Source organism: Triticum aestivum, chromosome 2A (assembly GCF_018294505.1).
Source record: "Triticum aestivum cultivar Chinese Spring chromosome 2A, IWGSC CS RefSeq v2.1, whole genome shotgun sequence".
Lineage (NCBI taxonomy): Eukaryota > Viridiplantae > Streptophyta > Magnoliopsida > Poales > Poaceae > Triticum > Triticum aestivum.
The window spans coordinates 513,201,943-513,214,176 of NC_057797.1; positions in this window are offsets into that span (position 1 = coordinate 513,201,943).

Genomic DNA, 12,234 nt, shown 5'->3' on the forward strand with positions numbered 1-12,234 from the left:
ATAGAGTCATATTTTTTTCTAATTATCGAGTTGTAATTCTTGAGTTGTAAGTAAATAAAGGTGTGATGGTCATAATTATTAGAGCATTGTCCCATGTGAGGAAAGTATGATGGAGACTATGATTCCCCAACAAGTTGGGATGAGACTCCGGACGGAAAAAAAAGAGGCCATAAAAAAGAGAGATAAGTCCCAAAAAACAAAAAAAACAAAAAATGAGAGAAAAAGAGAGAAGGGGCAATGCTACTATCCTTTTACCACACTTGTGCTTCAAAGTAGCACCATGATCTTCATGATAGAGAGTCTCCTATGTTGACACTTTCATATACTAGTGGGAATCTTTCATTATAGAACTTGGCTTGTATATTCCAATGACGGGCTTCCTCAAATGCCCTAGGTCTTCGTGAGCAAGCAAGTTGGATGCACACCCACTTAGTTTTCTTTGATGAGCTTTCATATATTTATAGCTCTAGTGCATCCGTTGCATGGCAATCCCTACTCCTTGCATTGACATCAATCGGTGGGCATCTCCATAGCCCATTGATTAGCCGCGTCAATGTGAGACTTTCTCCTTTTTTGTCTTCTCACATAACCCCTATCATCATACTCTATTCCACCCATAGTGTTATGTCCATGGCTTGCGCTCATGTATTGCGTAAGGGTTGAAAAGGCTGAAGCGCGTTAAAAAGTATGAACCAATTGCTCGGCTTGTCATCGGGGTTGTGCATGATGGGAGCATTTTTCTGTGACGAAAATGAAGCATGGCCAAACTATATGATTTTGTAGGGATAAGCTTTCTTTGGCTATGTTATTTTGATAAGACATAATTGCCTGGTTAGTATGCTTGAAGTATTATTATTTTTATGTGAATATTAAACTTTTTTCTTGAATCTTATGGATCTGAATATTCTTGCCACAATAAAGAAAATTACATTGATAATTATGTTAGGTAGCATTCCACATCAATTTTTTTTTATCATTTACCTACTCGAGGATGAGCGGGAATTAAGCTTGGGGATGCTTGATACGTCTCCAACGTATCTATAATTTTTGATTGTTCCATGCTATTATATTATTAGCCTTGGATGTTTTATATGCATTTATATGCTATTTTATATGATTTTTGGGACTAACCTATTAACCTAGAGCCCAGTGCCAGTTTCTGTTTTTCCTTGTTTTTGAGTTTTGCAGAAAAGGAATAGCAAACGGAGTCCAATCGACATGCCAATTTTTGATGATTTTTATGGACCAAAAGAAGACCCCGGAGTAAAAGAGTTGGGCTAGAAGAGTCTCGGGCCGTCCATGAGGGTACCCCCCCCCGGGTGCGTGGGCCTGCCTCGTGGACGACTCGGGCACCTTCTTGAAGTGAGACCGCCGCCAAAAATTCCTATAAATACAAAAACCTCTAGAAAATAACCTAGATCGGGAGTTCCGCCTCTAGAAGCCTCCGTAGCCACCGAAAATCAATCTAAACACGTTCCGACACCCTGCCGGAGGGGGGAATCCCTCTCTGGTGGCCATCTTCATGATCCCGACGCTCTCCATGACGAGGAGGGAGTAGTTCTCCCTCGGGGCTGAGGGTATGTACCAGTAGCTATATGTTTGATCTCTCTCTCTCTCTCTCATGTTCTTGATTTGGCATGATCTTGATGTATCTCGAGCTTTGCTATTATAGTTGGATCTTATGGTGTTTCTCCCCCTCTACTCTCTTGTGATGGATTGAGTTTTCCCTTTGAAGTTATCTTATCAAATTGAGTCTTTAGGGATTTGAGAACACTTGATGTATGTCTTGCATGTGCTTATCTGTGGTGACAATGGGATATCACGTGATCCGCTTGATGTATGTTTTGGTGATCAACTTGCGAGTTCCGTGACCTCGTGAACTTATGCATAGGGGTTGGCACACGTTTTCGTCTTGACTCTCCGATAGAAACTTTGGGGCACTCTTTGAAGTTCTTTGTGTTGGTTGAATAGATGAATCTGAGATTGTGTGATGCATATCGTATAATCATACCCACGGATACTTGAGGTGACATTGGAGTATCTAGGTGGCATTAGGGTTTTGGTTGATTTGAGACTTAAGGTGTTATTCTAGTACGAACTCTTGAATAGATCGATCAGAAGGAATAACTTTGAGGTGGTTTCATACCCTACAATAATCTCTTTGTTTGTTCTTTGCTATTAGTGACTTTGGAGTGACTCTTTGTTGCATGTTGAGGGATATTTATATGATCCAATTATGTTATTATTGTTGAGAGGACTTCCACTAGTGAAAGTATGAACCCTAGGCCTTGTTTCCTAGCATTGCAATACCATTTACGCTCACTTTTATCATTAGTTACCTTGCTGTTTTTATATTTTCAGATTACAAAAACCTATATCTACCATCCATATTGCACTTGTATCACCAACTCTTCGCCGAACTAGTGCACCTATACAATTTACCATTGTATTGGGTGTGTTGGGGACACAAGAGACTCTTTGTTATTTGGTTGCAGGGTTGTTTGAGAGAGACCATCTTCATCCTATGCCTCCCATGGATTGATAAACCTTAGGTCATCCACTTGAGGGAAATTTGCTACTGTCCTACAAACCTCTACACTTGGAGGCCCAACAACGTCTACAAGAAGAAGGTTGTGTAGTAGATGTCAGCCGTCGCCGGAGAATAACAGGAGGTGTGGGTGAGTATAGAGGGATGGCATGGCCAGCGGTGGCAGCATAGGCGGACACGGGAGGCAGGAGCCGCCGGCACGGCCGACGCTTGTTTGGGCGGCTGGAGCAAGAAGACCAGAGGTTGAAGAAGCACTACGACCATTGGATGGACCTCGTACAGTCACTGGAGCTAGAATCATTCGTATTGATTGACAAAGCCCTCCGTCCCCGTCATTTTAGTAGGCCCACAAGTTAGCCTCCCACAATGGTGGGTCCCAGCTAGCAGGGGGATTATTCCGTTTTTTGTGCGTAATAAGGAGGCACTTCCTTGTGTGTGAAGATATAGCTGGTGGGTCCGAGCTGACGGCGGGGGGAACGTTTTTTTTTAAGAAATACAGAGGCCCTTCCGGTGGGTCCCAGCTGTCAGGTGGAGGAATCATTATTCTGCGCTTAATAAGGAGGCATTTCCTTGTGTGGACCCCTACTGTCAGCCTCTTCTGATGGCTGTTGTTTGTTGACCATGTTGACCTCGCTGCGCCGAGAGCACAAATGCGGTGGATGAGGACGAGGCCCAAGAAGGGAACGACCCAGAGCGGGCGAAGCCACCGTAGTGGATGCCCACGCTGAGGGGTGTACGAGCGCTGACTGGTCGACTGCGGGGTGAGGCTGACATCGTCGGAAAATAACAGGATGTGCGGGTGGGTAGAGGGATGGCCTGGCGGCAGCACAGCCAGCAACGGGAGGAGGGAGCAGGCACTCCCGCCGGTGCTAGTTTGGGCGGCTGGAGCAGGGAGATCAGAGATTGAAGAAGCATGGCGGCCGTTGGATGGACATCCAACAGTCACTGCTTGAATTAGGACAGTGTCATCGTCAACCTAGTAGGCCCAGAAGTCAGCCTCCAAATATGTGGAAAATAACATACAGCCCATTAGCCATTATTTTCAATAATTTACAGCCCATTTGCTAATTCTTAAGGATATTTGAAGCACATATTCTTTTTATTAGCATTACATACCATATATTCTGGGCACTGCTAAAAAAATTCAACGAAAATTTTCATATTTCGGTGGGGTCCGAACTCCTTTAATCGCGAATTTTTGAGTCGTGTTAGAAATAATTTTTTAAAAATTATATCAAAATAAAATTCAAAAAACAATTCACCGCAAAAAATGAATGAAATTTAAAATCTTAACTAGCAAGATGCTCGTGCGTTGCACGGAACATGAAGATGCATTTCTATGAGTAGTTTATCTTGTGGGAGAAAAGACGATCTTTTAATGTAATTGCCAGTTGGCTTTAGTTTTTATAAGAGTAGAGAGCAGAGAAATCCAGAAAAATGATATTTTAATGTAATTGTCGGTTGGCTTTGGTTTAAAAATTTACAACCCATTTCTTACAACTTATAGCCCATTTTTTGGGGAAGCCCATTTCTTACTACTTTACATCCCTCCCTCCTCGTCTTGAAAATTTGCTGCCCAGCAGGGCTGAGAAAAGCAAGTAGGCCTCGGTTTTGGTGTTCTCCAGAAAAAAGAACATGACTAGCCATTTTCAGAAAGAAAAAGATATCAACTGGGCTCGTCATGTGCTTAAATAAAAGCGTAAGCGTGGGCTAGACGGGCCATAGCCGTGCGTAGTTGAGCTCCGTCTTTGAAACTAAAAAACAACTGGGCGAGCTACTGGGTTCCTGGTGTTATCCGCTCGTTGTGTAATTTTAACAAATTCGCCGCCGCGTCGGCCTATGCATCGCCGGTGTGAGATGAGACGTCGATGACTTGTCCTGGCTTGTAATAACGAGGCACCTGCTTGCGTAATACAATGACCCTGGTGGGTCCCTACTGTCAGCCTCTCCACATACAGTCATCTCCTGATTCATCTTGGTTGTTGACCATGTTGACAATGCCAGACGGAGGCGGGCACAGCGAGCGAACCAAGGCGGAGAACGATGGCGAGGCCTCGGACGGGAAGGAACAGCAGCCGTGGAAGATGCAGCGGTGTAGTGGCAGGTGGAGGGGAGTACGAGGGCAACAACATGCAACTCAAGCTTACAAATGGTACAAAAATCCAAAGGATTAATTGTTCATCAAATTTTTAGACAAAACCCAGATTGAACATGGCAGTAACATCTAACCCAACCACTCTTTTTTGCAGTCACAAACAAATGGATCAGTCTGATCCATAAAATCAACATCCTGTGCATAAAAATTTATTGCACGTTGTAAATAGAAGCCAAGCACGTTTAGAAGCCCATTTGTCCACCTGAAACTTCTTTTTTTGCTCTTCAACGTGTCCGTCCGTGAGAAATCTCTTGTGGTAAAACTTAAGCCTCAGGAACAATAGTAACCTCGCATTCAACAGGAAGAATGTGACAAAGCTTCTGTTTGCCTGGTTGGATGCATATCCTTCCATCATTATTGTCCTCAAACGAATGTCATGAGAACTGAGAAAATCCTGGTGCTTATTACGCCACCGATTGGTTATACGTTTTTGTCCATGTACTTGCAGTACCTAAGTAGACATGAAGATTTGAAAATAGTTAAGGTCTGAAAAAAGAGTATGTCGAAAGAGCAAGAACTGAACGGTTAATTATAGTACAATATATACAGTCTTTCAATGTGCATGAAATCATCACCTCCATATATAAATTCTCTAGAGATCGAAAGCATCGCAGCAAGCCAATAATTATGTTCAGATCATAACTATACATTCTGATATATAAGATCTTGATAGAATCTAGCAGCATTGATAAGCTACCTATGGACAAACTCTTCATTGAGCATATAACATAATATTAATACCCAAAGTGTACTCCAAGATGATATAAAACTTATGCGCACAAATGAAAAATGCAGCTTATGATTACAAATGTGTATATGATAATATACGGTACTTGAAAAAGTGAGGAGCCAAACACCAACTCTTTGTGATCATTAAACGGATCATCAATTACACCCAAGGTCTCCAGTTTGGGTGCTGAGACGACAGTTATTTGCGAAGGTTTATAACAATTATCAAGGAGCAACCTTTCAAGTGAAGGGGCATCTTCGATGATGAGCTGCTGTCCTTCGAAACAAATTCCAATGCTTTTAAGGTGCGGCGACTTTATTTGGAGACAACTGATAGGGATTTCTATTCCCAAAACAGTCAACAAGCGCTCCAAGGCAGGGCAACTGGAGTGGATGATGCTGTGCAGTGAGGCCTCCGACAGATAAACCACCACAAGCGAAAGTTTTTTTTAGTAGTGGGAGTCGAAGCATTTGTACCAGATTGTCTAGTAGATGGCACCGGACGAAGGTGGCGGTGTGGAGAGAGGAGGAAACCCGCGAGATGGACAACGGTGGTGTGGGCACGAATTCTTGGTATGTTCATGGTATGAAACTTTCATGGTAATGGTAGAACTCAAACTGCTGGAGTTTTTCGAATTCAGGGGATGTCAGCCAAGCATCCACCGTGCCGGGAATGGACAAAAGGTAGGGTGTCGGGATGTAGAGGCGTTGAACGGGACCCTGCTGGTGAGAGGAGACGATGGCTCTAAGGAGATCAAATTCAAGAAGGACAGATATCTGACGACAGTCGAGATTGAGGGGCGCGGTGCGCCATATAGGGCGCCACCGAGTTGAGAGGACTTGTGTGCGGCAGCAACCCTTGGTGGGTGATACGTCTCCGTCGTATCTACTTCTCCAAACATGTTTGCCCTTGTTTTGGACTCTAACTTGCATGATTTGAATGGAACTAACCCGGACTGACGCTGTTTTCAGTAGAATTACCATAGTGTTATTTATGTGCAGAAACAAAAGTTCTCGGAATGACCTGAAACTTCACGTAACATCTTTTCGGAAATAATAAAAAATCCTTGCAAAAGATGAAGACTAGGGGGCCTACACCCTAGCCACAAGGGTGGGAGTGCGCCCCCTACCTCGTGGGCCCCCTGGAGCTCCTCCGACCTGAACTCCAACTCTATATATTTGCTTTCGAGGAGAAAAAATTAGAAAAGAAGGATTCATCGGGTTTTACAACAGGAGCTGCCGCCACGCCCTAAAACCTCTCGGGAGGGCTGATTTGGAGTCCGTTCGGGGCTCCGGAGAGGGGAATCCGTCGCCATCGTCATCATCAACCATCCTCCATCACCAATTTCATGATGCTCACTGCTGTGCGTGAGTAATTTCATCGTAGGCTTGCTGGACGGTGATGGGTTGGATGAGATTTATCATGTAATCGAGTTAGTTTTGTTAGGGTTTGATCCCTAGTATCCACTATGTTCTGAGATTGATGTTGCTATGACTTTGCTATGCTTAATGCTTGTCACTAGGGCCCAAGTGCCATGATTTCAGATCTGAACCTGTTATGTTTTCATCAATATATGAGAGTTCTTGATCCTATCTTGCAAGTCTATAGTCACCTATTATGTGTTATGATCCGTTAACCCCGAAGTGACAATAATCGGGATACTTACCGGTGATGACCGTAGTTTGAGGAGTTCATGTATTCATTATGTGTTAATGCTTTGGTCCGATACTCTATTAAAAGGAGGCCTTAATATCCCTTAGTTTCCGCTAGGACCCCGCTGCCACGGGAGGGTAGGACAAAAGATGTCATGCAAGTTCTTTTCCATAAGCACGTATGACTATATTCGGAATACATGCCTACATTACATTGATGAATTGGAGCTAGTTCTGTGTCACCCTAGGTTATGACTGTTACATGATGAACCGCATCCGGCATAATTCTCCATCACTGATCCGTTGCCTACGAGCTTTCCATATATTGTTCTTCGCTTATTTACTTTTCCGTTGCTATTGCTATCATCACTACAAAATACCAAAAACATTACTTTTTCTACCGTTACCTTTTGCTACCGTTACCACTACTATCATATTACTTTTCTACTAAATACTTTGTTGCAGATATTAAGTTTCCAGGTGTGGTTGAATTGACAACTCAGCTGCTAATACTTGAGAATATTCTTTGGCCCCCTTGTGTCGAATCAATAAATTTGGGTTGAATACTCTACCCTCGAAAATTGTTGCGATACCCTATACTTGTGGGTTATCAAGACTATTTTCTGGTGCTCTTACCGGGGAGCATAGCTCTATTCTTTGTGTCACCTGGCATTTATATCTGCTTATCATTATGAAGAACTTGAGAGATCCAAAAACCAAGATTTATCCCTCAACTACGAGGGGAGGTAAGGAACTGCCATCTAGCTCTACACTTGATTCACCTTCTGTTTTGAGTAAGCTTGTGACACCTAAACCTGCTTCTGCTATTCGTTCTAATATGTCGCATGTTATTGATGATGCCACTTCTGCTATGCATGATACTTATGATGAAACTACTTCTATGCTTGCTACTACTGTGCCACTTAGTGAATTTCTTGATGAACAACTTGCTAGGGTTAGAGAGAGTGAAAATATTGAATCTGATAATATTGATGAAAGTGAGGATGAAGACTCTTCCCCTAATAAATATGAATCACCTCTTATTCCTGAGGGTTATGTTTTTGAAAAAGAAGCTGCTTTAGCTATTTTAGCTTGCAAAGATAGATACGAGCTCAAGAGGTTATTAGCTAAATGGAAGCAGCAATCTCTTAATGCTAGAATGAAACCTGACGCTGCTTTTGCTACTTCACCTATCTGTGTTACTGATAAGGATTATGAATTCTCGGTTGATCCTGATATAATTACTTTGGTTGAATCTGATCCTTTTCATGGTTATGAATCTGAAACTGTTGTGGCACATCTTACTAAATTAAATGATATAGCCACCCTGTTCACTAATGATGAGAGTACTCGCTACTTTTATATCCTTAAAATATTTCCGTTCTCATTAAAGGGTGATGCTAAGATATTGGTTAATTCTCTTGATCCTGGTTGTATGCGTAGTCCCCATGATTTGATTTATTACTTATCTGCTAAATATTTCCCTGCTCATAAGAAACAAGCTACTTTAAGGGATATATATACTTTTGTGCAAATTGAAGAAGAGAGTCTCCCACAAGCTTGGGGGAGGCTTCTCAAGTTACTTAATGCTTTGCCTGATCACCCTCTTAATAAAAATGAAATACTTGATATCTTTTATAATGGACTAACCGATGCTTCCAGAGATTACCTGGATAGTTGTGTTGGTTCTGTTTTCAGGGAAAGAACACCGGATGAAGCTGAAATTCTATCGAATAATATGTTAACGAATGAAAATAATTGGACACTTCCTGAGCCTATTCCTAAACCAACTCCGAAGAAGAGAGGTGTTCTATTTCTCAGTCCTGAAGATATGCAAGAGGCAAAGAAATCTATGAAAGAAAAAGGTATTAAAGCCGAAGATGTTAAGAATTTACCTCCTATTTAAGAAATACACGGTCTTAATTTACCTCCTGTTGAAGAAACTCATGGTATTGATAACCCGACACAGGTAGTAAAGGAAAATTCTCTCTATAGATATGATAAAGCTGAAATCCCATTTACTAAGTTTGCTAGCCCATGCTTAGATGAGTTTGATAAATTTATGGTTAAGCAAGAAGACTTCAATGCTTATTTTGGTAGACAATTGAAATACAATTCAAATATGCTTGAACACTTGGGTGATTATATGGCTAATGTTAAAGGTGAACTTAAACTTATTAGTAAACATGCTTCTATGGTTACCACTCAAGTAGAACAAGTACTTAAAGCTCGAAATTATTTGCTCAATGAATTGAATAGTAATAATAATGATTATGCTGTTAGAGTGGCTACTAGAACTGGTAGAATGACTCAGGAACCTTTGTATCCTGAAGGCCATCCTAAGAGAAATGAGCAAGATTCTCAGCGAAATAATATAGATGCACCTAGTCCTTCTAAAAGGAAGAAAAAGAAAAATGATAGGACTTTGCATGCTTCTAGTGAACCTATTGCTCAACCACCTGAGAATCCAAATGATATTTCTATTTCTGATGCTGAAACACAAGCTGGTAATGAACCTGAAACTAGTGATAATGTTAATTATAATGTTCATGATGATGCTCAACCTAGTAATGATAATGATATAGAAATTGAACCTGCTGTTGATCTTGATAACCCACAATCAAAGAATCAATGTTATGATAAGAAAGACTTTGTTGCTAGGAAACATGGTAACGAAAGAGAACCATTGGTTCAGAAACCCATGCCTTTTCCTCCCAAACCATCCAAGAAAAAGGATGATGAGGATTTTGAGCGCTTTGCTGAAATGATTAGACCTATCTTTTTGCGTATGCGATTAACTGATATGCTTAAAATGAATCCTTATGCTAAGTACATGAAAGAAATTGTTACAAATAAGAGAAAGATACCGAAAGCTGAAATTTCCACCATGCTTGCTAATTATACATTAAAAGGTGGAATACCAAAGAAACTTGGAGATCCAGGAGTACCCACTATACCATGCTCCATTAAAAGAAACTATGTTAAAACTGCTTTATGTGATCTTGGAGCCGGTGTTAGTGTTATGCCTCTCTCTTTATATCGTAGACTTGATTTGAATAAGTTGACACCTACTGAAATATCTTTGCAAATGGATGATAAATCAACTGCTATACCTGTCGGTATTTGTGAGGATGTGCCTATTGTAGTTGCAAACGTTACTATTTTAACGGATTTTGTTATTCTTGATATTCCCGAGGACGATAGTATGTCTATTATTCTTGGAAGACCCTTTTTGAATACTGCAGGGGTTGTTATTGATTGCACTAAAGGCAATGTCACTTTTCATGTTAATGGTAATGAGCATATGGTACACTTTCCGAGGAAACAACCTCAAGTTCATAGTGTCAACCTCGAGTTCTAGCTCATTTTGCTGCGATTTTCGATCTCCTTGCTCAAAGGACCTCTCACAAAACTGCTTGGGGAGATTGTTCCTTGGTATGTGACTCCTCCATTGGTCCAATTAGTTGTTGTTCTAGTGCTTTATTCATTGCAAATTTGTGCTGCTTAGGTGACCCTGTTCTTGAGCTTGCATGTCAAATTTATATGGTCAAAAGTAGTATTGATGCATGATATAGGCTCTAGGCACTTGTAGGAGTAGTTGCTATCAATTTTATTGAGTTTGGTTCACTTTTATTTTGAAGTTACTAAAAATTTCAGAAATTTTTCAAAGGAAGAAATATGCTTAGGAAAATGTACCAAGGTGGTTCTTCAAGGAAGCAAGGACCCAGGCTTGCAATGTGTGATGCTGATGAAGAACCACCAATAGACGCTCCAGTGCGTCCTTGTGAATGGCCTTCGGAAAACTTTATGGATCGAGCGGGAATTAAGGAAGAATTTAACGCATATTTGCGTAACGCTGATCTTGTGAGCTTCGAGGAAGAAAAGTGCCGCCAATATCACTATCTCACTAGTTCCTTTGTGAGGAGGTTTGAATTTTCATCTTCACGTAATTCTCCAACTATCCTGTTTGATCTTTATGGAAATTCTTACACTATGGACTTAGAGGATTTTACCACTGCTTGCAAACTTCCACAATGGGGTAGTGTCAGGGAACCTCGCAAATCTGAATTTAGAGATTTTCTTGCTAGTATAACTGTGGGGGAATCTAGAGATATAACTCAAGCTACCATAGGGAGCATTCACTTTCCTGGTATACATTATTTTGCTCTCTTCATAGGTAGATGCATTAATGGTAAAGATGAGGCATGTCACATGTGTGTGCCTGACCTCAGTATTCTTAGGAGTGCTGTGTTAGGAGATAAATCTTATAATTTGGGAGCCATTGTTGCACATAGGTTGCATCTTAATAGATTTAATGGAGATTTCTTTGGTGCAATTTATGCAACCCGCTTAAATGATTTTCTTGGTGTAACCATACGTGAAGATGATATTGAGTTGCCTCCTGCTTATTTGGATTATGAGGCTATGGTTCACCACTAGTTTGTCGAGAGGAATGAATCACCTCTCCAGTATCGCTTAATCTTTGACATACGCAGTGCTGTCCGTATTACTCTCCGTGCTCCTGCCTTCTTCGATTATCAGGCAAAAGGAAGATATGTTATTACCAGAGAGGAGGTAGATGAGTACGAGAGGAGGGCAGAGGCAGCTCGCCGCCATGCTGCAGCTCAGGAGGCGATAGCCGCTGCATCTCAGTACGACCCCAACTATTACTATGGATATCCGCCAGGCCAGCCGTGGCCATAGACCAACTTAGGCCAAAATCCTAAGCTTGGGGGAGTACGTATTTCCCACCGACATTACATTTATGTTCACACACTCATTGCTAGATGTCGGCGCTTGTACTTTTTCATTGTATCATCCATGCTAGTTTATTTTCCTTTTTATGCTTTCTTCTTGTGTGTTTAATAAACCTTAAGAAAAAACAAAAAAATTAGTTGTATCTTTTAATTAGTTTACTTTCCATGCTTGTAGTAGTAACTAAAAAGAAAACCCAAAAAGATTTCCTGTTCTTCTTTTGCTTGTTGGGAGCTTTCCCGTGTAAATAGTTTTATTTCTTTTCTGTTCTCTGGGGGTGGATAGGGAAGACCATAATTAAATTGTTGAAGCGGCTCTTATATGCATTATTGTTGATCTGACAAAAGAGCCCATATTGCCTTGTCTTCTCCTGTTTATTGAATGCTTGCAGATT